The sequence below is a fragment of the Topomyia yanbarensis genome, chromosome 2 (genome assembly GCF_030247195.1).
Source record: "Topomyia yanbarensis strain Yona2022 chromosome 2, ASM3024719v1, whole genome shotgun sequence".
NCBI lineage: Eukaryota > Metazoa > Arthropoda > Insecta > Diptera > Culicidae > Topomyia > Topomyia yanbarensis.
In genome coordinates this window covers 87220710-87246908 of record NC_080671.1, presented here as the reverse complement: position 1 = coordinate 87246908, position 26199 = coordinate 87220710, and positions in this window count along the sequence as shown.

The following is a 26199-nucleotide window of genomic DNA, read 5'->3' as shown; positions in this document are numbered from 1 at the left end:
GGACTCGACAAAATTTGGACTCGACAAAATTTGGACTCGGCAAAATTTGGACTCGTCAAAATTTGGACTCGTCAAAATTTAGACTCGTCAAAATTTAGACTCGGCAAAATTTGGACTCAGCAAAATTTGGACTCAGCAAAATTTGGACTCGTCGAAATTTGGACTCGTCAAAATTTGAACTCGTCAAAATTGGGACTCGTCAAAATTTGGACTCGTCAAAATTTAGACTCGTCAAAATTTAGACTCGGCAAAATTTGGACGCGGCAGAATTTGGAATCGTCAAAATTTGGACTCTGCAAAATTTTGACTCGGCAAAATTTGGACTCAGCAAAATTTGGACTCAGCAAAATTTGGACTCGTCGAAATTTGGACTCGTCAAAATTTGAACTCGTCAAAATTTGGACTCGTCAAAATTTGGACTCGTCAAAATTTAGACTCGTCAAAATTTAGACTCGGCAAAATTTGGACTCGTCAAAATTTGAACTCGTCAATATTTGGAATCGTCAAAATTTGGACTAGAGGCGTGCGCCGCGCCGCCGATTTCATGTAAAAAGCGGCGGCGCGCCGGCGTCACGCCGATGTGCTTACTATTTTTACATGCAATCGTCGGCGCGGCGCGGCGGCGTGGCGCACACCTCTAATTTGGACTCGGCAAAATTTATACTCGGCAAAATTTGGACTCGGCAATATTTGGACTCGGCGAAATTTGGACTCGGCAAAATTTGGACTCGGCAAAATTTTGACTCGGCAAAATTTTGACTCGGCAAAATTTGGACTCGGCAAAATTTGGACTCGGCAAAATTTGGACTCGGCAAAATTTGGACTCGACAAAATTTGGACTCGGCAAAATTTGGACGCGGTAAAATTTGGACTCGGCAAAATTTGGACGCGTCAAAATTTGGACTCGTAAAAATTTGGACTCGGCAAAATTTGGACGCGGCAGAATTTGGACTCGACAAAATTTGGACTCGGCAAAATTTGGACTCGTCAAAATTTGGACTCGTCAAAATTTAGACTCGTCAAAATTTAGACTCGGCAAAATTTGGACTCAGCAAAATTTGGACTCAGCAAAATTTGGACTCGTCGAAATTTGGACTCATCAAAATTTGAACTCGTCAAAATTTGGACTAGTCAAAATTTAGACTCGTCAAAATTTAGACTCGTCAAAATTTGGACGCGGCAGAATTTGGACTCAACAAAATTTGGACTCGGCAAAATTTGGACTCGTCAAAATTTGGACTCGTCAAAATTTGGACTCGTCAAAATTTAGACTCGTCAAAATTTAGACTCGGCAAAATTTGGACTCAGCAAAATTTGGACTCGTCGAAATTTGGACTCGTCAAAATTTGAACTCGTCAAAATTTGGACTCGTCAAAATTTGGACTCGTCAAAATTTAGACTCGTCAAAATTTAGACTCGGCAAAATTTGGACGCGGCAGAATTTGGAATCGTCAAAATTTGGACTCGGCAAAATTTTGACTCGGCAAAATTTGGACTCAGCAAAATTTGGACTCGTCGAAATTTGGACTCGTCAAAATTTGAACTCGTCAAAATTTGGACTCGTCAAAATTTGGACTCGTCAAAATTTAGACTCGTCAAAATTTAGACTCGTCAAAATTTAGACTCGGCAAAATTTGGACTCGTCAAAATTTGAACTCGTCAATATTTGGAATCGTCAAAATTTGGACTAGAGGCGTGCGCCGCGCCGCCGATTTCATGTAAAAATCGGCGGCGCGCCGGCGTCACGCCGATGTGCTTACTATTTTTACATGCAATCGTCGGCGCGGCGCGCGGCGTGGCGCACACCTCTAATTTGGACTCGGCAAAATTTATACCCGGCAAAATTTGGACTCGGCAATATTTGGACTCGGCAAAATTTGGACTCGGCGAAATTTGGACTCGGCAAAATTTTGACTCGGCAAAATGTGGACTCGGCCAAATTTTGACTCGGCAAAATTTTGACTCGGCAAAATTTGGACTCGGCAAAATTTGGACTCGGCAAAATTTAGACTCGGCAAAATTTGTACTCGTCAAAATTTGGACTCGTCAAAATTTCGACTCGTCAAAATTTGGACTCGTCAAAATTTGGACTCATCAATTTAGACTCGTCAAAAATTGGACTCGTCTAATTGGGCTCGGCAAAATTCGGACTCGTCAAAATTTGGACTCGTCAAAATTTGGACTCGTCAAAATTTTGAGTCGTCAAAATTTGGACTCGTCAAATTTTGAACTCGTCAAAATATGAACTCGTCAAAATTTGAACTCGTCAAAATTTCGACTCGTCAAAATTTGTAGTCGTCAAAATTTGTAGTCGTCAAAATTTGGATTCGTCAAAATTAGGACTCGTCAAAATTTTGAGTCGTCAAAATTTGGACTCGTCAAATTTTGAACTCGTCAAAATTTGAACTCGTCAAAATTTGAACTCGTCAAAATTTCGACTCGTCAAAATTTGTAGTCGTCAAAATTTGGACTCGTCAAAATTTGGACTCGTCAAAATTTCGACTCGTCAAAATTTGACTTGTCAAAATTTGGACTCATCAATTTAGACTCGTCAAAAATTGGACTCGTCTAATTGGACTCGGCAAAATTTGAACTCGTCAAAATTTCGACTCGTCAAAATTTCGACTCGTCAAAATTTCGACTCATCAATATTTGGACTCGGCAAAATTTGGACTCCCAAAACCAATTTCGAATCGATTATTTTTATCCGTTAAGTTTTGCTCACAAATTTTCACTCAACAATTTTCATTCGTCATTATTTACTCGTTAAATTTTTCGTATCAATTTTTACTTATTGATTTTTTTCGTCAAGCTTTTTTCGTCAATTTATATTCGTCATTCTTGACTCTACAATTTTTACTTGATTCTTTTCAGCGCTCTGCACTCTTTACTCTCTTTTCACTTCTTGCTCTATTTTCTCTTTTCAGTTTCGCTATTTCACCGTTTTCAATTTTTGCTTTTTACTATTTATTGATCACTTTCAGTTCTTCAATTCTTACTCTTCAAATAATACTCTTCTATTTATACTCTTCGATTTTAACTCTTAACTATTTGTTACCTCGCTACTTATTCTTCATTTATTCTTTACTTTTTGCTTTTTATCTTTTACTCTTGACTGTCCTCTCTTAAATCGTATTCCTTATTTTTTATTCTTTACTTTCTGTTCTTCCGTTTTACTATTCACTTTAACATTTTCTCTTTTGACTCTTCACTTTTTACTCTATACACTTTACTCTTTAGTGTGGACTGCTTGATTGTTAAACTGATCTTGTCGAACTCGCGGGAGCGGGGTGAAGTCGCACTAAAACTCAGTCTAGTTATGAAGTTTCCGGCCAGTTAATCATGCCCAGTTTTGATTTGTGTTTATATTTTTATTTGCATTTATACTTGTACTTGTACTTGTACTTGTACTTGTACTTGTACTTGTACTTGTACTTGTACTTGTACTTGTACTTGTACTTGTACTTGTACTTGTACTTGTACTTGTACTTGTACTTGTACTTGTACTTGTACTTGTACTTGTACTTGTACTTGTACTTGTACTTGTACTTGTACTTGTACTTGTACTTGTACTTGTACTTGTACTTGTACTTGTACTTGTACTTGTACTTGTACTTGTACTTGTACTTGTACTTGTACTTGTACTTGTACTTGTACTTGTACTTGTACTTGTACTTGTACTTGTACTTGTACTTGTACTTGTACTTGTACTTGTACTTGTACTTGTACTTGTACTTGTACTTGTACTTGTACTTGTATTTGCATTTGTATTAGTATTAGTGTTTATGTTTGTTTTCTGTTGCTGTTGGTGTGATGTTGGTGTTGGTGTTGGTGTTGGAATTGGTGTTGGTGTTGATGTTGATGTTGGTGTTGGTGTTGGTATTGGTTGATTGTGTTTGTATTAGTATCAGTATTAGCAATAGTATTTCGAAAGTTTCACACACTTTCAACAAGCTGTACAACTACTCCATGCCTTCTCAAATGCAAACAGTTGTAATTTTAAATCCTAGAAATTTGAATAACTGCTACATAAATTTTGAGAACCCATCTAGTAATGTGGTCAATTCGTGATCTACTTTTAGGATTCCGAATTTATCCGTTTAGTGAACGTCATATTTTATGGTCATACTTGCTTTCTAAATCAGGGAATGGTGGGGCGGACCATACGCTGGAGATTTGCGTTCGTCGTCCGCTTCATATGGCCGAGGGAGTGATACTCTCACATGAACTGATGATATTCGTCCTTAAATTGGGGTCACGTTCCACTGCTTCTGGATTGGAAGTACACATCGGTCTTCGGAGTTCCTAAATATAGTAGATCGGCACAGAATGGCAATAATCCAGAGAAAGACGTTGTCGACTAGAATCGGGCGATTTCTGAAGCCGTGCAGCACTGGGGAAGAAGGAGTGGATCGGTTGACACTAGATCCGCCAGAAGCAAGTCTTTCAGAATCTTCTATTCCACAGTGGGATCACTTTGCGAAGGGAGGTTGCCCACTTCTTTCTCCATTACTAGGAAGCTCACGCCACACGACCCATACTTTAATATACCGGCTAAGATTACTTACCACAATATTCCTTTAAATGGTCGCAGTGGAAATCAAGGCTCTACAACTTAAAAAAAGATTACTTGCCAACTCCGTATACCGTGACATGCACGGGTTGTCGCCGCAGTTGTGAAATCTGTGTCATGCAATCCGCGATAACATTTGGCTGAGATGCAGTGTCAAGAAGTGGACGAGCTAGATGTTCCACATCAAAGGCATCCACGACCTTCACAATGACAGTGAGAAAAAGACATCTTTGCGAGGATGTTGAAGAGGAGATCTGACTACAACCACCGGAACGTTCTCGGTAGCGGCCACCGTACATTACTGGATGGCGTGGTCGGAGCAGTTGAACTAGGACTGGAAGAAGCACCTTCACTGAGGTTCTTTCAAGAACCATCGCTCTGCTCGGAATGAAGAAGCGTATGTCGCGGTCCATTGTGAATCGATTTTAATCAGGTTCTCAACAGAATTTACATTCGATCATGGGATGTGACACACTCTGATTACCTAAAAAATAATGAGTTATAGGTTACCTATTATCCATAAACCTATAAATATCTGTAATTTTGCATCGAAGTTTTTATTTAAATATCAACAACCCTCAGTAAAATTTCCGAAAAAGAACAAAACTCCGGAAGCGATTGGCACTTCAAATATTTTAAAATAACAATTTCCAACTTTAATTGATTGTGTATCCTTTTCCAACTCATCACTAGTATCCTTTAGCGGTAATATTCGAAGTACCTCCAAAATCACGGCCACGTGCTGGTTTGTTTGCGTGACGTGTAATAACTCCGATAAGACGGAAGGAAGCTGCCCATTCGATACGAACCATTAGCTATCTCGCCGCCAAGCTCAAATTAGCGTGAAGGATGGTGGACACGTGATTCAATTGTGTGGTGCTTCCTGATAAGGTTGGAAATAAATATTTCAAAATTTTAAATTGGGGTTTTGTTCAATATAGCATTAAACTCATTGTTTTCGGTAAACATTTTTGGAACTGAGCGTGTCATGCAAATCGCTGGCAATTGCAGATGCGAGCGTTCCCCCAGAAACGAAATGCTCGTCCGTACAACGGTTTTTCAATCATTTCCCAATCTTTAAACAATTTCGCGTTAGTTTAAATATCATATAGTATATGCAAAACTTGCGATGATACAAAATTGGTTACAGTCCGAACTATAAAATGTCCTGAACAACCGAACGAAAATTTGAACTCAATTAGAAACGGTGAAACATTTGAATAAGAGTTTTCAACAGTTTTCTGATGACTCAAAAGAACCTTATGCAAACGCGCCATGTGGCGTTAATTGAAACGTTTGTCAAACAAGTAATTACAATTTAATAGAAATCCCTGCAGCGGCGGACGTATGTAGGTACTGTGCCCGCAGTGAGAAGAGGGTTCATTTTATAAACATATTTAAAGTTTAAACATGCCTAGTGCCCTGAAAACTGTTCGCGCGGTATGTTGCCGAGCTGTGCTAACAACTGTTTAGTGGCACTCTAACTGGCTTGCTCGTTTACATTTTCTTTTGACCCACACGGTGCAGTTTCAATTTACGCCGGTCATATTTTATCGAAGAATTCAAACAGGGGAATGGAAGTGGGTCCACGAAATGAGGCAAGGAAGATCCTGCTCAGCGCGAGGGACCGCAGTTTTAAAGGTTTCAGTAGAAATAAAGATCACTTAAGGGATTGTATATTTTTTGTGCAGAAATATTTATGGGAAAGTTAGAATTTTTAAGGGTATTTAACAATAATTTAACTACCAAAGATGATAATGCGTTGATCGTACATTTTTCAGTCCAATTTATGGAGTATAACCCTTTCTACGAAACTAGTTTTTTTGTTTGGCGTAAAAAGCTAAAAATCCAAAAATTAGTACAAGTACATTCCTAGTACTCGAATTATGACTTGGATAATAACTACGGAATAAAAACAAACAATCAAGAAAGTCTTTAAAGAGATCGCCCACACCACAGAAAAAAAATCTATAGCAGTACTCGGTCGAAAAAGGCGAACGATGACTCCTTCTACGAGCACAGTTATTTCTACAGTTGCGTTTCTTTCTTGGTCAAACTGCGTGCGAAAATTTTAATGAACCAACAATAGTTTTTATTGTTTCTATTAATGCACTGTTACTAGTAAAAACCAGCCGGCTACGTAAAGCTTGCGCTTTGGGCCGTGTCAAACAAACTAATGGAAAATAGGTAACATTCAACTTTGGTGCATGCCACTATTCAACCCTGGTCAAAACTCGAGCTCAGACGTGCAGTGCTAATGCCAACCCAGTACAGTGTGAAACTCTACTTTTGCGACACATGACTCAAAATCGCCGTGAGGCAAAATCTCCCTCCGAAAAAACATCTCCAATTGCAATTAAGGACTGCGTTGCACGGGTTTCGGATTTTCCCTCGTAATGCCATGATTATTGTTATTATATGGTTAAAAGTTAAAAGAGTGTTTTTCGCCGAAGGCTACCTTTAAAACCCACGCTTTTTTCTGCCGCTGCCGCTCTCATTTGAATGATGTTTGCTCAAGCGGCACCATACAGTCAAGCCTGGTGAATTTGTAACTGTTGCATAAATAATTCGCCATGCGTAATGTCAACGACAGAAAGCGTTGTGTCAGTACAAAAATGCAAATTTATCTAGCAAGGACGCGTTTCGTTAATAACACATTTTAGTCAAGATAAATGATACTCATGTGATGCCAACAGCAGCCGACCAGCACTGCCGGCGTCCTCCCGTTCCGCGATAAAAGCTAAAATAAAACGTAGTCTATCCTAATCAAAGCCGGTCGTGGGCCTCTGCCCACGGGAGAACCCTTCAACCAACAAACGATTCCTATAGCTTACATAATTGCGATCATACGGCTACAGTGCCAAGTTCTTAGATCATCTACCGCCGACAACGTTTTAATTACATAGCCCGTTCCTCGCCAAGCAGACAACCGTTCACAATGCACATCCGACCCGAGCCGAGCCAAGGGAAGCGGCAGCAGTAGAAATGCAACCCCCTGCCGAGTTGGTTTTCGGTGACACATTACAATTTCCACTCATCATCGCACTTACAAACAGGCAGGCCGGCAGGACGGAAGATACGACGAAAGCCATTCTTTTAATTTTGATTCAAGTTGCAAAATGCGTCCATAAGATTCAACAACGACCCGTAGCCGGAGGGAGAACGCTAAAAAGGACACACTTTTATTACTTCACTGCACGGCGGGAATCAAGGATTTTCCAGTGTCCGGGTGGAGTGGGTAGAGAAGTGCGCCTGTGGATTTAGATTGCAACATGGAATTGTGATTTGTTACATCAACAGCAACGGAAGAGGATCCACCGATGGCAATGGTGGGTAAAACAATCTCCGCCTACATATCTCGTATGTTTAGGGTTTCCCCTTGAAGCCGTTACTCTCGATCCGAACGGCCCGTCCAGGAGTGTGACCAGGTCACGTGCTACGATCGTTATCATCAAACGCGGTGAGCGCGATTACGATGATTAAATTGGGAAATCCGTGAAAAATGAGAATGGTACTTTGAGATGGGATTTGTCGAACGTTTGTCGCATCGTTGTGTAATTTGAGTTTAGTTGCGTGTTGGAGGGCTAATTGTAACCCTATAAACCAGCGGTTCTCAACCTTTTTCATATCACGGACCCCTTACAAATCACCCTGGGTTTCTGCGGACCCCCACGGATATGCATCGATTTTGTATGCTAAAATGTTGTAGGAGTGATTTTCACAAAATTCCAGTTCAGAGCCCAGAATTCAGAGCTCGGATGCCAGAGCCTAGAGTCCAAAACCTAGAGTCCAGAGGCCAGAAACTAGAGTTCTTATTCCTAAATATTAATCCCAGATACCTCAGCACATAATCCAATTACTGTACCCAGAGTCCAGAGCTCCGACACCAGAATCCAGAGCCCGAAGTACTTAACCCAAAAAAATACAGAGGCAAGAGCTCAGACTCCAGAGAACAGAGCCCAGAACCCAGAGGCCAGAATCCAGAGTCCATAATACAGAATCTCGAGATAAGTGTCCAGAGTCCAGAACCCAGCGTGAAGAGTAGAGCATGCAGAGTTCACATTCCAGAATCTAGAGCTCAGAGTCCAGAAACGAGAATCCTGAGACCAGAGTTCTTAACCAAAAAAAACTCATACGTCTCCCAACCTTTGAACGGAACGGATCGTTATATTTCACAGTGGTGTTCGGTGTGTAAATTTTAGTGAGTCAAGGTCATCCTTTGTTCGTTCGTTAGCTGCCGTTCTGCTGGTGCCGACAGTAAATCCAGTACATTGTTTTCGCTGGTGCGGAACAATCGACGTTGTTTGCAGATAAGTTTTGCTTTATTTTTTTTTTCCTCGTTTGCTTTCTTTCCTTTTCCCTACTTTACTCAAATCAAATAATAAGACACATTCCCGTTTATATAACGCTCTGCCCTCGTGCTTAAATGGCCGAGGGCGAAATACCATCTGATGTAATCATGGAAGTCCCTGATCCCCCTAATACTCGCATTGCTCCCCGTATAAAGCAGTACCCAGAAGGTTCCTCTGGGCCATGGGTGGTATATTTTCGGACCGGAGAGAAACCGGTTAATATATTAAAACTTTCTCGAGATCTGACTGCTAATTACCCGGCTGTAGCTCAGATAACACGTGTTCGGGCAAACAAGATACGTGTTCTAGTGAATGATCTCGGCCAGGCAAACGCGATTGCTTGCTGTGAGCGCTTTACACGGGAATTTAAAGCGTACGTGCCTTGTGTGGCCTGTGAAATCGATGGGGTAGTGTCCGAACCGGGCCTGAAATGCGAAGAACTGTTGGAGCACGGGGTTGGCTGCTTTAAGGACCCCTCTCTTGAACAGATTAAGATCTTAGAATGCAAACAATTGTATACCGCAAACACCGAGGGAGGTAAGACTACCTACTCTCTATCAGGCTCGCTTCGGGTGACATTCGCCGGGTCCTCTCTTCCCAACTACATCCTCCTTGACAGGGTTCGCCTACCAGTTCGCCTGTTTGTACCGCGGGTCATGAGCTGCAGCAATTGCAAGCAGTTGGGCCACACAGCCACATATTGTGGAAATAAGAAACGATGCGGCAAATGCGAAGGAGAGCATGAGGATGACTCTTGCGACAAAGAAACTGAAAAGTGTATTTGCTGCGGGGGCCCTTCACATGCTCTTAAATCATGCCCTGCGTACAAGCAGCGCGGGGATAAAATTAAGCGCTCCCTTAAGGAACGCTCAAGGCGTTCTTATGCAGAAATGCTAAAGAATGCTTCGCCATCTGTCCTGTCCGAAAATCCCTGTGCTGGTTTGGCTAACGTTGAGCAAGAACCTGACGATCCACGAGAGGGAACATCTTTGGTTAACCCAGGGGAATCCAGGAAGAGGAGAAATCCAGCCTCCCCTACATTGCCTCGTAAGGGTGCCAAGGTGTCGTCCACTCAGAGTGCGCCATCTACAACCAATAAATCCAACGGAAGTGATGCACAAAAGCCGAAGCAATTTGCTCCAGGACTTGGAAATATTAATTCTAACAAGGAGTACCCACCACTTCCAGGGACATCCAAAACCCCAAGTGTCCCCTTTTTTCAAACAGATACTCAGTCCAGTAGCGGACTAATGAAATTTTCTGACATAGTGGACTTAATTTTCACAGCTTTCAATGTTACTGATCCTCTTAAAAGCCTTCTGATACGTTTTCTCCCTATAGTGCAAACATTTTTGAAGCAGTTGACTACTAAATGGCCCCTCCTTGCAGCGATCGTATCCTTCGATGGCTAAGTCATCGAACGAGGTCACCGATTCGATCACTGTTCTACAGTGGAACAGCAGAAGTATCCTCCCGAAAATCGATTCCTTTAAATTTTTACTAAATAGTTTAAAATGTGATGCTTTCGCATTATGTGAAACTTGGTTAACTTCCGATATAAAGCTCAACTTCCACGACTTTAATATAATTCGTCTGGATCGAGAAAACCCCTATGGAGGAGTACTTTTGGGGATCAAAAAGTGCTATTCTTTCAACCGAATTAACCTCCCTTCGACACCAGGCATTGAAATTGTCGCTTGTCAAGTTTTAATCAAAAGTAAAGACCTTTGCATTGCTTCCATCTACATTCCTCCTAGAGCCTCGGTAGGGCACCGAACGCTTTGTAATATCACGGAATCCTTACCGGCACCGCGGCTAGTTCTGGGAGACTTTAACTCGCACGGTACGGTATGGGGCTGTCTTCATGATGATAATAGATCAACATTAATCCAAGATCTTTGCGATAATTTCAACATGACCATCTTAAACACGGGAGAAATGACGCGGATTCCTACACCACCAGCACGCGCAAGCGCGTTGGATTTATCGCTTTGCTCGACATCGCTACAGTTAGATTGCATGTGGAAGGTGATCCCTGATCCCCACGGTAGCGATCATTTGCCTATCGTGATTTCAATTGCTAACGGTTCAAGACCATCGGAAACAATCAATGTATCGTATGACCTCACACGGAACATTGATTGGAAGAGTTACGCGACCGCGATATCCGTTAAAATCGAATCCACTCAAGAACTTCCTCCGGAGGAAGAGTACAGGTTTTTGGCTGGCTTGATTCTCGACAGTGCGAATCAAGCTCAGACTAAACCAGTACCCAGCGCGAATACCCATGGACGGTCTCCCACCCTGTGGTGGGATAAAGAGTGCTCAGAGCTGTACGCGGAAAAGTCCACTGCATATAAGGCCTTCCGGGAAGACGGGTTACCCGCTAGCTATCAACAGTACGCGTCGTTAGAAAGGCGAATGAAGAGTCTAATGAAAGCCAAAAAACGCAGTTATTGGCGCCGGTTCGTCGACGGGTTAACGAGAGAAACAGCGATGAGCACTCTTTGGGGTACGGCTCGACGTATGCGTAACCGTAATAGTACCAACGAGAACGTGGAATATTCAAACCGTTGGATATTCGCTTTCGCCAAGAAGATCTGTCCGGACTCTGTCCCGGTACAGAAAACGTGCCGCGCCGCGTCTCCTCACGATACCGCGAACGAAACACCGTTTTCGATGGTGGAGTTCTCACTTGCTCTCTTATCGTGCAACAATAACGCCCCAGGGTTAGACAGAATCAAATTCAACTTGCTGAAGAATCTGCCTGACACATGCAAAAAGGCGCTTGCTGAATTTATTTAACAAGTTTCTTGAGGGTAACATTGTCCCTTATGAATGGAGGCAAGTGAAGGTCATCGCCATCCAAAAACCAGGAAAACCAGCCTCCGACCACAACTCGTATCGGCCGATTGCAATGCTGTCCTGTATTCGGAAGTTATTCGAGAAAATGATCTTGTTTCGCCTCGACAATTGGGTTGAAGCAAATGGCTTACTGTCAGATACACAATTTGGCTTCCGCAAAGGCAAAGGGACGAACGATTGCCTTGCGTTGCTTTCTACAGAAATCCAAATGGCCTATGCTAACAAAGAGCAGATGGCATCAGTCTTCTTGGATATTAAGGGGGCTTTTGACTCAGTTTCTATCAACATTCTGTCAGAGATGCTGCACCAGCATGGTCTTTCGCCAATTTTAAATAACTTTTTGCTAAACCTGTTGTCTGAAAAGCACATGCACTTTTCGCATGGCGATTTAACAACATCGCGATTTAGCTACATGGGTCTTCCCCAGGGCTCATGTCTAAGTCCCCTGCTCTACAATTTTTACGTGAATGACATTGACGATTGTCTTGCCAATTCATGCACGCTAAGGCAACTTGCAGACGACGGGGTGGTCTCTGTTACAGGGCCCAAAGCTGCCGACTTGCAAGGACCATTACAAAATACCTTGGACAATTTGTCTGCTTGGGCTCTTCAGCTGGGTATTGAGTTCTCCACGGAGAAAACTGAGTTGGTTGTTTTTTCTAGGAAGCGTGAGCCGGCGCAACTCCAGCTTTTATTAATGGATGCAACGATCAACCAGGTTTTCACATTTAAATATCTCGGGGTCTGGTTCGACTCTAAAGGAACCTGGGGATGTCACATTAGGTATCTGAAACAGAAATGCCAACAAAGGATCAATTTTCTCCGAACAATAACTGGAACATGGTGGGGTGCTCACCCAGGAGACCTGATCAGGTTGTACCAAACAACGATATTGTCGGTGATGGAGTACGGGTGTTTCTGTTTCCGCTCCGCTGCGAACATACACTTCATCAAACTGGAGAGAATCCAGTATCATTGCTTGCGCATTGCCTTGGGTTGCATGCACTCGACCCATACGATGAGTCTCGAAGTGCTGGCGGGCGTTCTTCCGCTAAAAAATCGATTTTGGGAACTCTCATATCGATTGCTCATCCGATGCGACATTCTGAACCCGTTGGTAATTGAAAACTTCGAGAGGCTCGTCGAGCTTAATTCTCAAACCCGTGTTATGTCCTTGTACTTCGACTACATGGCACAGAGCATCAATCCTTCTTCGTACAATCCCAACCGTGTCCGTTTCCTAGATACTTCTGATTCTACTGTATTCTTCGACACATCCATGAAGGAAGAGATTCGTGGAATCCCGGACCATATACGCCCGCAGGTGATCCCCAATATATTTTATAATAAATTCCGAGAAGTCGACTGCGACAAAATGTTTTACACTGACGGATCAAATCTCGATGGGTCCACTGGCTTCGGTATCTTCAACAATACTATCACCGCTTCATTCAAGCTCAATGATCCCGCTTCAGTTTACGTCGCAGAGTTAGCTGCAATTCAGTACACCCTTGGGATCATCGACACTCTGCCCACAGATCACTACTTCATCGTTTCGGACAGCCTCAGCTCTATCGAGGCTCTTCGTGCGGTGAAGCCTAAAAAGCAATTACCGTATTTTCTGGGGAAGATACAGGAGTCCTTGTGTACGTTATCTGAAAAATCTTATCAGATTACCTTTGTTTGGGTCCCCTCTCATTGTTCTATCCCGGGCAATGAAAAGGCCGACTCATTAGCAAAGGTGGGCGCATTAAATGGTGACATATACGAAAGACCAATCTGCTTCAACGAATTTTTTAGTATTTGTCGTCAGAGGACGCTCAACAGTTGGCAAACCTCGTGGAGCAATGGGGAACTTGGACGATGGCTACATTCGATTATCCCAAAGGTATCAACGAAGCCTTGGTTCGGGGGGATGGATGTGGGTCGGGATTTTATTCGTGTAATGTCCCGACTTATGTCCAATCACTACACCATGGATGCGCATTTGCGGCGTATTGGGCTTGCGGAGAGTAGTCTGTGCGCTTTTGACGAGGGCTATCACGACATCGACCACGTTGTCTGGGTGTGCGCCGGGTATTGTGACGCCAGGTCTCAGTTAAAGGAATCCCTTCGGGCTCGAGGTAGACCACCCAATGTACCAGTCCGAGATATGCTGGCAACTCGTGATTTCCCCTATATGTCCCTTATTTATACCTTCATAAAAACGATAAATATCCCAATTTAGCCCCTCTCTTTTATTTCTCGTTTTTAGAGTTTCCTCCTGCCTTGTGGAACCGATCAGCTCCAGAGTGCCACTATGTAACCGCCATCGCCCTTACCACTACGCCTGCATAGAAGGAAACTGAAGCGAGAGCGACTCGAGGTCCGATGACTTTTGAAGGATTCCCCGCGGGTCCGAAGAATACCATCCGCCAATCCGGTACTCGACGACTTACTATACTGAGGCGCAAATTTGATACGCTGATCTCCCTCCCCCCCCCCCCCCCACGCCGTTCGAGCGAAAGTTGTAAGTTTTGCTCTTCTTTCCCTGTCTCTCCCCTGTCCTTGATACAACTGCTGCTACACTGATGCGGAAATAAGCCACCCTTTGAATATCTTGACCAAGCATAAGTTTTAGTTAAAAAATTCAAATTAGTATTCTGTATTCCTAGTTTTAAGATAGCTATAATTTTTACTCTTTATTGAAACTCTTGTCCTCCATCTTGTAAATAGAATTGAATAGTTTTAAGATTTCTGTGAAATTTCTCATAAATATTTGTTCCCCCTTTTGTGTACTAAACTACATTGTTAGTTTTAAGATAACCGTAAAATATTTCGTAAAATACTATTACTCTCCCTCTTGTATATCAAAATGAATCCCTTGTTTTAAATTTTTTCATAAAAAAATCTTTTGGCCCTCTTTTGTATATTGAATCTTATTTCTAGTCTTAAGATAGCTGTAAACTTTCTTTTCCTTTGTAAAAAAAAAATATTTCAACATTGTAACCTCCTAGTTTTAAGATATCCAAAATGTAAAAACAAAAGCATTTGGCACCGCCAAGCTAACGCATTTGTGCCTATCAAATAAACGAAATGAATAAAAAAAAACCAAAAAAACTGAGCCCAGTGTCCTGAGTTCAGAGCCTAGGGTCCAGAGCACAGAGCCAGAATCCAGAGTCCCGAGGAGAGAGCCCACAGCCCAGAATCCAGAGACCCGAGTTCAGAGCCTAAAGTTCAGAGTCCTGAGTCTAGAGCTCAGATTCCAGATACCAAAGCATATGGTTCAGAGTCCAGAGTGCAAAGTACAGAAATTCGAGGCCAGCGCCAAGAGTCCAGAATCTAAAGTGTCCGTAGTCCAGAGACCCGAATCCTAAGTACCTAGGGGATAGCCAAGAGTCCAGAATTCCGAGTGCAGATTCCAGAGTCCAGACATCAGGATCTAGAGTTCGGACTCCAGGGTCCAGAATCAAGACCCTAGACCTTATAGTACACAGTCCAGAGTCCATAGCACAGAATATCGAAGCCAGAACTCGGTGTCCAGAATACAACGTGAAGAGTGCAGAGTTCAGAATTCACAGTCTAGAATCTAGACTGATTGAGTATTTTCGGAATGGTAGGTACCACAAATTTATGTCTGACGCCATGTTGGAATCCAAGATGGCGACTTCCGAACGTAAATTATTACGATCACATTTCGGATTGTTTATCATTACACAGCACTTGATACTGTTTAACTTTGATTTATACAATTTATCCATAATGATAATTTTACTAGAACTGCTCTTCACAACTGTTGTTACTAGACTGCTTTAAGGTCTTAATTTTATAGTACTGTTTTTTGCTAAAATGAGTATTGATTCAGGTAAGGTACAAGTAACCAGGGTAATATGCCAAACGAATAGCAAATTCGTTACTGATACTTTTTGCATATATCAGGCAACTAGCAGTTAGGAAATTGGATTCTGAGATGAAAATGACTTTCATTGGTTTAGTTTTCGATAAAAAGTGCACTGAGAAAAAATCAGGACTTGGAATTTTTTTTTTTCAAATTACTTTTTTCTTGAAAGTGCACAACTTGAATTTTTGACGGTAGGTAAGAAACATAATTACCAATCTTGGAACATAATTTCATCCAAATCAAAGATGGGGTTATTCTGAAATAGATATTTTTTACAAAAACAAAGTATGCAAAGTGGCTTTTTGCGACAAAGTTCTCATGTACACAAAGTTTCATTAAAATCTGAGAGGGTGCTGCCAACATTTGTTCCAGTTGGCGCGAAATTCGTCGTGTTGAACATGATCTGCTTTTCACAGTTGTGAATTAGTTCACAAAATCAAAACATATTTTCTCGTGAACTATTTCATGAAACTCGGAATATAATACATGAATTCTTTCAATCATCGTTAACTAGTACATGATTCGTAATATACTAGTCACGATCGTGAAATAGGTCACAAATCATAAATTATTATTCATGTATACGTGAATTGATTCATGATTTCTAGCGAATTAGTCATCTCACCACCCGAAATAGTTCACAAAATCATAAAATATTATGCAAAATTCCCAAGTGGGAAAAATTTTGGACAAGACCAATTTTTTTGTGCATGAGGGCACATACCTTACATAAAGTATGGTTTTTTGTTTTAGTGTTTCGGATTCTCCTCGTCAGTAACTAGCACCATCTGGGGGTCCAGTTAGACTATGTATCTGAACTAACCATAACTCCGAAAGCAGCTGTGCCGCTTCTGCAAAGGTGCTAAGGTTGTAGTAATCTAAGATCTTAGCAACAATAGCACCCTTTCCCAACCGGAGTGCCAATTAGCCCATCAGAATCGACGCCTGCAATATCCTGATTATGGTATACTGGCCATGGCGAACGTCAACGGACAAAACACGGATCACGAATTGGACGCGACTTCGGGTTGACAAGCGTGCTGTTCTACTCCCCGATTTCGGTTTGAAATGGCGAGTAGGCTAATAGCACGGCTGCCTCCGTCGTGACAAATCCCTGGCAGGTGTCCGGGTACGTTTAAAACTTGTCATCATTTAGTTGGTGGTACTAGGTTCGGATGGAGCATTCCCGATTTTACGCCAATCCTGCTCTGAACAGTACTCCCCATTAATGATAGTGTCAACCCTTGCATGACCTCCCTGCTGCATAGATAATCATGGGATCACAAAAGACGGAAATGGGACCCAATAAAATAAAGAAAAAAAAGAAACTCACACATTAGGAGCAAGCGCGGCGAAACCGTTTGCCAGAGATGGTTTGGTAAGGTCACCACCACCAGTAGCAGCTGAAGTCATTCAGCAAGAACAGGAGGAGGAGCAGCACCAGCAGCAGCAACAACAGTCACTGTATAGCGGGATGAGTTACACCTCACAGAAGCCAAAAGTAGAGGTTGTGAAGCGGAGGAGCTCCACAAGTTTGTAGACACCAGAAACAATGTCCATAACGACATTTCGATTCTCAGAATCCGAAAGACGCTAGTGTCAGCCACGGCAACGCGGAGGGCTAATATAGCTGAGCGAACATTGGCGTAGGCTAAGGTTACTATCTTCCAAGACCAACCGAAGCAGGGGAAAGAGAAGCAGATTGAAGTGGTGAACACGCCAGTTTCCGTGACTCCAAAGAGGACAAGAACCTCGCCAGGAGACGGAAGACCAGGCGGGCCTAAGAGGCAGATTCTCGAGGACGCTGTTGTTGCCAACGGAAAGGACGTCAACCAACAGGGAGAAAGATGGAGTACCGTTGTAAGTCGGAAGCAGAAACACGGGAAACAGTAAATGCAGAAGAAAGAGCGAAAAAAGGAGCAGAATACGAAAGGAAAATCTTCGGCTCGTCAGAGGGCGCCAAAGGGAGAAGCCGTGCTCGTCAAAGCCAATGACGAGACGATTTATGTGCTGCTCAAGAAGGTTAGAGAGGACCCGGAGCTGAAGGGTTTGAGGGAAAACGTGGTAAGAATCAGGCGTACCCAAAAAGTGAGATACGAGATTCGAGTTGAAGAAGGATCCCACGAGTAATAGCTCGACCTTGCGGGACCAAATCAATGGGTGAAAAGGCAGAAGTTAAAACCTTAAACACAGAGATGGTGATTGTGTGCAAGGACCTTATTTAATCACGACGGAAGGCGAGCTGGGAGGTGCACTGAAGCAACAGTGTAACCTGGGCGAGGTGTACATGGCGATCCGGTGAAAGAAAGGATATCGGTAACCGCTGCCGATAAGGCACTGAAGGTAGGCAAAATTACGGTCGAATGGTCGAGCCGCCCCACGAGTGAATAAACAAACGGAGAAATGCTTCAAATGTTTGGGTTTTGGACATTTGGCAGGGGTCTGTAAAGGCCCGGATAGATTCAGGATGTACAGGAAATGCGGAGAGACGTGTCATCGAGACACTGCAAGCAGAGGCCGGAGTGCATGCTTTACACTCCAGAGGACGGATGGCTTTAAATATCCTGCCTACAAGAAAACGACTTCATGCCAACGGTAATGGAGATAACCGAGATAAATCTGAATCACTGTAGCACCCCACAACAACTGTTGTGACAGTCTACGATCGAAACTATGTGTGATATCGCTGTGATTACAGGGCCGTATCAAGTGCCTCCTGATAACGGTAACTGAGTGGCGGATAGATCGTGAACGGCTGTGATACAAGTTATGAACAGAATCCCCATTCAAGAAGTAGTAAAACACTCATACAAGGGCTTCGTGATCGCCAAAACCAATGGTGTCTTCGTGTGCAGCAGTTACGCTCCTCCAAGATGGACAGTAGAGCAGTTCAGCCTAATGCTGGAGCAGTTAACCGAGCAGTTGATCGGTCGGAAGCCGGTACTCATTGGGGGTGATTTTTCGCCTGGTCTGTGAAATGGGGCAGTAGAGTAACCAATACAAGAGGGTGTATCCTGCAGGAAGCTCTAGCGAAATTAGACGTACGATTGTAGAATGAAGGTTCTGTTAGCACATTTCGGAGAGGCGGGGGGTGTTTATCATCGACGTCACATTATGTAATCCTTTATTGACGGCGATCGTTGATTAAATAGTATGCGAAAGTATACGCATAGCGACCACCAGGCAATTCGCTGCCGTATCGGTCAACGGAATTCTGCTTCAGCATGGAGAAGGATAACCGGCGAACGAAAGTGGAAAACGAAAGCCTTCAACAAAGACCTCTTCGTTGAGGCACTTTGGCCGTTCTGCGGGTCCGAGAAAGTGGATGCAGGAAGGATTGTGACGGCTTCTGACGCCACAATGCCGCGAAAACTGAAACCACGCTATATACGGCGTCCACTTTACTGGTGGAATGAGCCGCTTAGCACGCTACGCGCTGCATTGTCTACCAGCCAGAAGGCGGGTTCTGAAAGCAGTATCGGAGCCAAATAGAGTGGGGTGCAAGGCAGCGTTTCGGGAAGCTAAGGATGCTTTAAAACGAGAGATCAAGCTTAGCAAGTCAGATTGCCACAAGGAGCTGTACCGAAAAGTGGACGCCAATCCCTGGGGCAACGCGTACCAAGCCGTAATAGCAAAAATGAAGGGCTCGACGACGCCAGCCGAAATGTGCCCGGTTAAGCTGAAGATAATCGTCGAAGGTCTTTACCCGAAGCACGAATCAACTATCTGGCCACCGACACCGTACGACGAAGATGAAGGAGCAAACACGGACGATCACTAAGTGACGATGAGCTCGCAGAAGCATCGAAGCGCCTGAAATCAAAGAAAGCCCCGGTCCGGATGGAATTCCATACGTGGGACTGAAAGCTGAGATCATGACGTATCCGGGCTTGTTTAGGGTGGTGCTGCCGAAGTGTTTAAATGAAGGCAACTCCCCCGAAATGTGGAAGGTACAGAAGCTGGTGTTGCTGCCGAAGCCGTGGAGACCACCGGGTAAACTGGCCTCGAATAGGCCCATATGTCTGCTGGATACACTTGGAAACATTCTTAACAGGTTGATGAAATGCACGGAGAGTGAACGCGGGCTGTCCAAGATGCAGTTCGGATTCCGCAAAGGAGCATCGACAGTGGATGCAATTTGGACAGTGCTCGAGAGTGTTGAGAAGGCATCTAAACAGAACAGAAGAGGAGATCGATATTGCGCTATTCTAACTATAGATGTGAAGAATACGTTTAACAGCGCCAGCTGGGAAGCCATTATTGCAGCGCTGCCCAGAATGAGGGTTTCCGACTATCTATGACAGATCCTGAACAGCTACTTTCAGAGCAGAGTGCTGTTGTACGAGATGAGCGAAGAGTAGAAGTCAATGCGAGTCACAGCGGGCGTTTGTCAGGACTCCATTCTCGGCCCAACCCTTTGGAATGGGATGTACGAAGGGGTCTTGACGGAGACAATAAAGGCTATCGCTGGATGAACGGGGTCAAGCTGTAAATAGCTCACCACAAGGCAGAGGTGTTGCTGGTCTGCACCTGCTAAGCAGTTTAGCGGATGCAAATCGACTTCGGGGGGCACGTGATTGCTTCGAAGCGTGCACTGAAGCAATTGGGAGTGATAATCGACGACCGGTTGAGCTTCAACGACCACGTCAACTACGCCTGCGAAATGTCAGCGAAGGCAACGAACGCAATAGCGAGAACCATGCTAAACGTCAGCGGTCCGAGATGCAGCACGAGATATCTGCTATCTACTGGTTCGTCATCGATACTCCGATATGGACCTCCTACCTGGGGTGCTGCGATGAAAACCAATCGGAACTCTGAAAAGCTGAACGAGACATTTCGGCTGATGGCCGTACGAATCGCGAGTGCATACAGAACAATATCATCGGAGGCAGTACGCGGTATCGCCAGGATGATTCCGATCTGCATCACTCTGGCTGAGGACGTGGAATGGTACCAACGGAGAAATGCACGTAATGCAAGTAAACTAGTCCGAGCGGACTCGTTGGCTAAATGGCTGCAGGAGTGGGATAACACGGAGAAACGAAAGTGGACCTACCGTCTCATGCCAAATGTGCCGGCTTCAGTACATAGGAAGCATGGAGAGGTGAATTTCGTGGAACACATGGTATTTGAATGCCCTAGGTTCGAAGAAGTTCGTAGAGGTATGTCTGATGCGACAGTTGTCAAAATTGTCGGAGAAATGTACCACGATGAGCCTACCTGGGACGCTGTCAACAGAGTGGTTACAATTATACACTTCGAGCTACAGAGGAAAAGGCGAAGGAAACAACAAAGTAGCACCATTGGCTAGAAAATCGCCGTGAAACCAAAAATCGGGTTTCGAGGGAAATGTCGCCGACGGGGAACTCTCCGTCGGTGTAGACCAGGTCCACCGCCGAGTACCAGTTGAGAAGTACGCGACGTAGCACCTGGTTCTGGTCGTCGGGGCGCTAACAAACCGGACATCAGGCTTCACCGTAATCGCCAGACCGTCCTCGACACCCTACCGGGTAGCTCGTGAGTAGGGTATGTCTACCGTCGGGAATTAGACCGAGTAAACCGCGTCGAATGGCTATCAGTGGGTCGTTGAGGCGGGAGTGAACCAGAAGTTACACTCCACCCGGAATCACTATATGGAGCTCAGCACCTACCGGTTGACCCGTTGAGTAGGCTAGATCTACCGCCGGGGACTAGATCGAGTAGATCGGGACGAAGCGGTGAGCTAAATAGCTTTCGGAAATGAACATCGGTTTCGGGAGAACCTCTCCCGCCGGGGAATTCTCTTTTGGAGTAGGCTAGATCCATCATCGACGACTAGACCGAGTAGTTCGCGAACAATATTTTATTAAAGTCGGGAACTGAATGGCTCATCGGGGAAATGAAGCGAAGTGGAACAAGAGAGGAAGCAAAGGGATTAAAGGAGTTGCGGTGCTAAAACCAAAGAAGAATCGATATCAGGAGAACTTCCTTCCCCGGGAAATTCTCCGTCGGCGTAAGCTAGACTCACCGCCGGAGACTAGACTGAGTAGACCGCGACGTGACTCTGCCAGTAGCGGGAAAACCGAGGCATTTAAAATAACCGGTATTTTTTGGTATTAGAAATGAAAAAACCTGTTTTAATCCACCTAGAGGTGCAATTGTGCCTTTCTCATTTCTCCAAACTATGATTTAATAGCTGGTTCGTACAATATAACATTATGGAAATGTCTTTCATTATTATTACACTTGGTAAGTATACCTATATAAGAGCACCTATTTGCATTCATCGCAGTATCGGTTTGAATCGGAGTTTTCTATGTGATCGCACTCCACAACCCGTAACTCCGGAGCCGGAAGTCGGATGAAGATGGAATTTAATATCAGTTTCCAGGGACGCAACACCTTTCATTTGAGACTAAGTTGATCAAATCGGTCTAGCCATTTTCGAGAAACCAATATAACCGTTATTCTGAATTTGGATGCTTCCGGATTCGTCGATGGTGGCCAGTGTGGCCAAAGAGACTTTGAATGACTGTTGGTGACCTAGATCTACAAATTCAATAGTTGTGTTTACATTTTGGAAAAAATTTCACCTATTTACATTCATCGCAGAATTCGTTAGAATTGGGATTTGCTGCGTGATCGTTCGTATCACTCTGTAATTCAGGAACCAGAACTCGGATCCACACAAATTTCAACAGCAGCTTATGGACCTTTCATTTAGTATCAAGTTTGTCAAAATTCGTTCAGAAAATTCCGAGAAACCGATGTGGACAAATCAACAAATTTTGTATTGTAACCATACTCTTCAACTCGTAATCCGGAACAAGATGTCAGTTGAAAATGAAATTCAATAGCAACCTATGGGAATATTATACCTTTCATTTGAATCTTAGTTTGTAAAAATCGGTTCAGCCATCTCCGAGAAACCGATGTGGACATTTTGTTAACAAATCCGCACATACACACACATAAATACATACATACATACAAACATACATACATACATACATACATACATACATACATACATACACACATACACACAGATATTTTGCGATCTCAGCGAACTGAGTCGAATGTTATATGAGACTCGGCCCTCCGGGCCTCGATTAGAAAGTCGGTTTTTGGAGCAATTGCGTAACCTTTCTATATAAGAAAGGCAAAAGAATAATATTTAATTAGCTTAATAAGCATGAGTTCAATGTTATATTCATGTGATTATAATTTGGAAAGGTTGGTGGAATGGGTTTGAACGTGTTAGGAATGGGGGTTAGTACAGTGGGAGTGGAGGATGCGTCAGAAATCCTTCATCTTATTTCGGTATACGGGGTGGATGAAGGAAATGTGGGCGTGAGGGTCGTCCAAAGGGAGGGGAGTGATGAAGGAAGGAGGTGTAAGGGCAAGGCGGTGGGGGGGGGGGGGGGCGGTGCGGCGACGGAATACTCAACTGCATATTTTGCCTTCCATTTGAGACTTGGTTTGAGAAAATCGGTTCAGTCTTCACCGATGAACCGATGTGACTTTAATTGTGGAATATGCCCGGAATTCCGGACTACCGGAATCGTCGATAGTGGACAATATATTCAAAGAATGTTTGATTGGCAATCACTGATCTAGATCTGCGATTAGAAGTAATTTGGTGACCATTTCAATAGTTTTTAGCCTCTGAGGTATTACGATTGTACCGATTTATATGGGAAATTCCAGTGTATCCTTACTAACACCCCTGTAACTCCGGAAGTAAGAGTCAGAACCGAATGAAATTCAGCAGCAGTCAATGGCATTACTGTATCTTTCATTTAAATCAAGTTTGTAAAAATCGGTAGAGAATTCGTTGTGGAATGGGTGTGATATTAGCTTAGGAACTTGGCGGGTTCCAAGGGGGCGTCATGAACCGTCATAGGTGGCCAATGTGGTCAAAGCTGCTTTGATTGACCATTAGTGATCCAGACCCCCAAAATAGAGTAATGTTACATCAATTTTAATATGTTTTACATCATTTGAACATCATGATGGTACCAGTTTATATGGGAATTTGCTGTGTGACCGCACTCTTCAACCCGTAACTCCGGAACCGGAAGTCGGATCAACTAAAAATTCAATAGCAGCTTATGGGAGCGTTATACCTTTCAGATGAAACTAAGTTTGCGAAAATCGGTTCAGCCATCTCTGAGAAAATTGTGTGAGTTTAAATGACACACACACACATACACACACACATACACACACACATACATACACACACACAGACATTTGCCGATCTCGACGAACTGAATCGAATGGTGTATGACACTCGGCCCTCCGGGTCTCGGTTCAAAAGTCGATTTTTACAGTGATTGCATAGCCTTTCTTTATATGAGAAAGGCAAAAACGATATTCGGTAAAACCGGTAACTAGAAAGAAAGTAAAGATAACAATTGTATACTTACTTGATACTTGATGGGCAACAATTCGCTTCGTTTAATCTACGCCGAGTGAAGAATTCTCCTCCACTGGGCCAATCTCTTCCAGTCAACCTGGACATTGAGTGCTTTTAGGTCCTGGTCCACTGCATACAGCCATCGTCTACGCGGTCTGCCACGGAGTCGTCGGCCTCTTCCCGGTTCTCTATTGAATATTATTTTCGCCTGTCGTTCTTCCGGCATTCGTACCACATGACCAGCCCACCGCAGCCTGCCGTTTTTTATTAGCTTGACAATATCCACTCCTTTATATACTTGGTATAACTCGTGATTCATGCGACGCCGCCAGATGCCATTTTCTTCTTTACCGACGAGTATTGTTCGCAGCAGCTTACGTTCGAAGACACCGAACGCTCTACGATCAACTTCCTTTAACGTCCACGTTTCATGGCCGTACAAGGCAACCGGAACTATCAATGTCTTGTACAACGCGAATTTTGTCTTCATCTGCAAACTACGGGACTACAGCTGGCTACGAAGTCCGTAAAAAACCCTATTTGCAGCTGCAAGACGCCTTTTCACCTCACGGGTAACATCATAATTGCACGTCACTAGAGTTCCAAGATACACAAATTCTTCCACTACTTCAAATTTATCACCATCTAACACCACTTCACCACCAACATCACTATTGGACCCACGTATTCTTCCAGCGATCATGTACTGGTGTTGATTGTGAGACCAATGCTTGCAATCTCCCTTTTAAAAGGCACGAATGCCTCTTCCACGGCTCGGCGATCGATTCCAATGTTATCAATATCGTCCGCAAATCCTAGGAGCATATGTAACCGAGTGACAATGGTACCGTTCCTTTTCACGCCTGCTCCTGATGGCACCTTCAAGAGCAATGTTGAACAGCAAGTTTGACAGCGCATCACCCTGCTTCAATCAATTCACTTCGAACACTTGATTTCGATCCATCCAGCGTTGCACGAATCAGCCTAATTAGTCGGAAAACCATGTTCTACCATCATCTGCCATAACTCGTTTCTTTTCACTGAATCATTCGCCGCTTTGAAATCAATAAACAGATGGTTTGTCTGCAAGTTGTATTCCCGGAATTTATCTAGGGTCTGTCGCATGGTAAACACCTGGTCCGTTGTTGATCGGCCTTCACGAAAACCACCTTGGTATTCGCCGACGAAAGACTTCTCCAACGGCCTCAATCTGTTGAACAGAATACGTGACATAATTTTGTACGCCGAATTGAGAAGCGATATTCCCCGATAGTTGGCGCACTCCAGTCTGTGTCCCTTTTTGTATAATGGACAAATGAGGCCCTCTAGCCAGTCAGCAGGTAGTTCTTCTTCTTCCCATACTTTCAAAAGAGTACGGTGAAGTATTTCGTGCAGCTGCTCACTACCGTGTTTGAAAAGTTCGGCCGGGAGGTTGTCCTTTTCAGCAGCCTTACAGTTTTCAGCTCCTTGATTGCCTTTTCCACCTATTCTAGAATCGGAGGCTCCACAGCTTGCCCATCGTCACTTTTCCTTATTCTGTTCGTTGACGCGCTAACATTATCTCCATTCAACAATGTCTCGAAGTGCTCACTCCACCTGGCTGCCACCATAGTTTTATCTGTCAGCAAGTTACCTTCACGGTCATTGCACATGACGGGAGACGGCGCTGTTTTCTCCGTACGCCATTGACAGTTTCATAAAATTTCCGCATATCATTTTGTTCCATACTGTTTTGCGCCTCAGTAATCACGTTCTCCCAATTAGGTTCTTCACTGGCACAGTTAACCTCACTTTTCTTGGCAGTTCACTAGTACTGTTTACATGGACTTAGTAAATTTTTGTGGACGACTAGATTCGCTCGAATAAAATCGCAAAAAATATTTCTAAGTCCATGTCAACAGTACAAGCGAACTGTCAAAAATGAACACTCGGTTCGTTTGTCATGTCAGCGTAAAGTATTCAGTACTGCCTTTTCTTTCTGCGGTGAATTCTTTTTTCGGCTCCTCTTGCTTCCTTGTACCGCACTCTGTTCTGCCGGGTACCAGACACTAACATCCGGCTTCCGGCAGCATTTTTCTCATCCGTCACTCTCTGGCACTCCTCATCGAACCAACCGTTTCTGGGT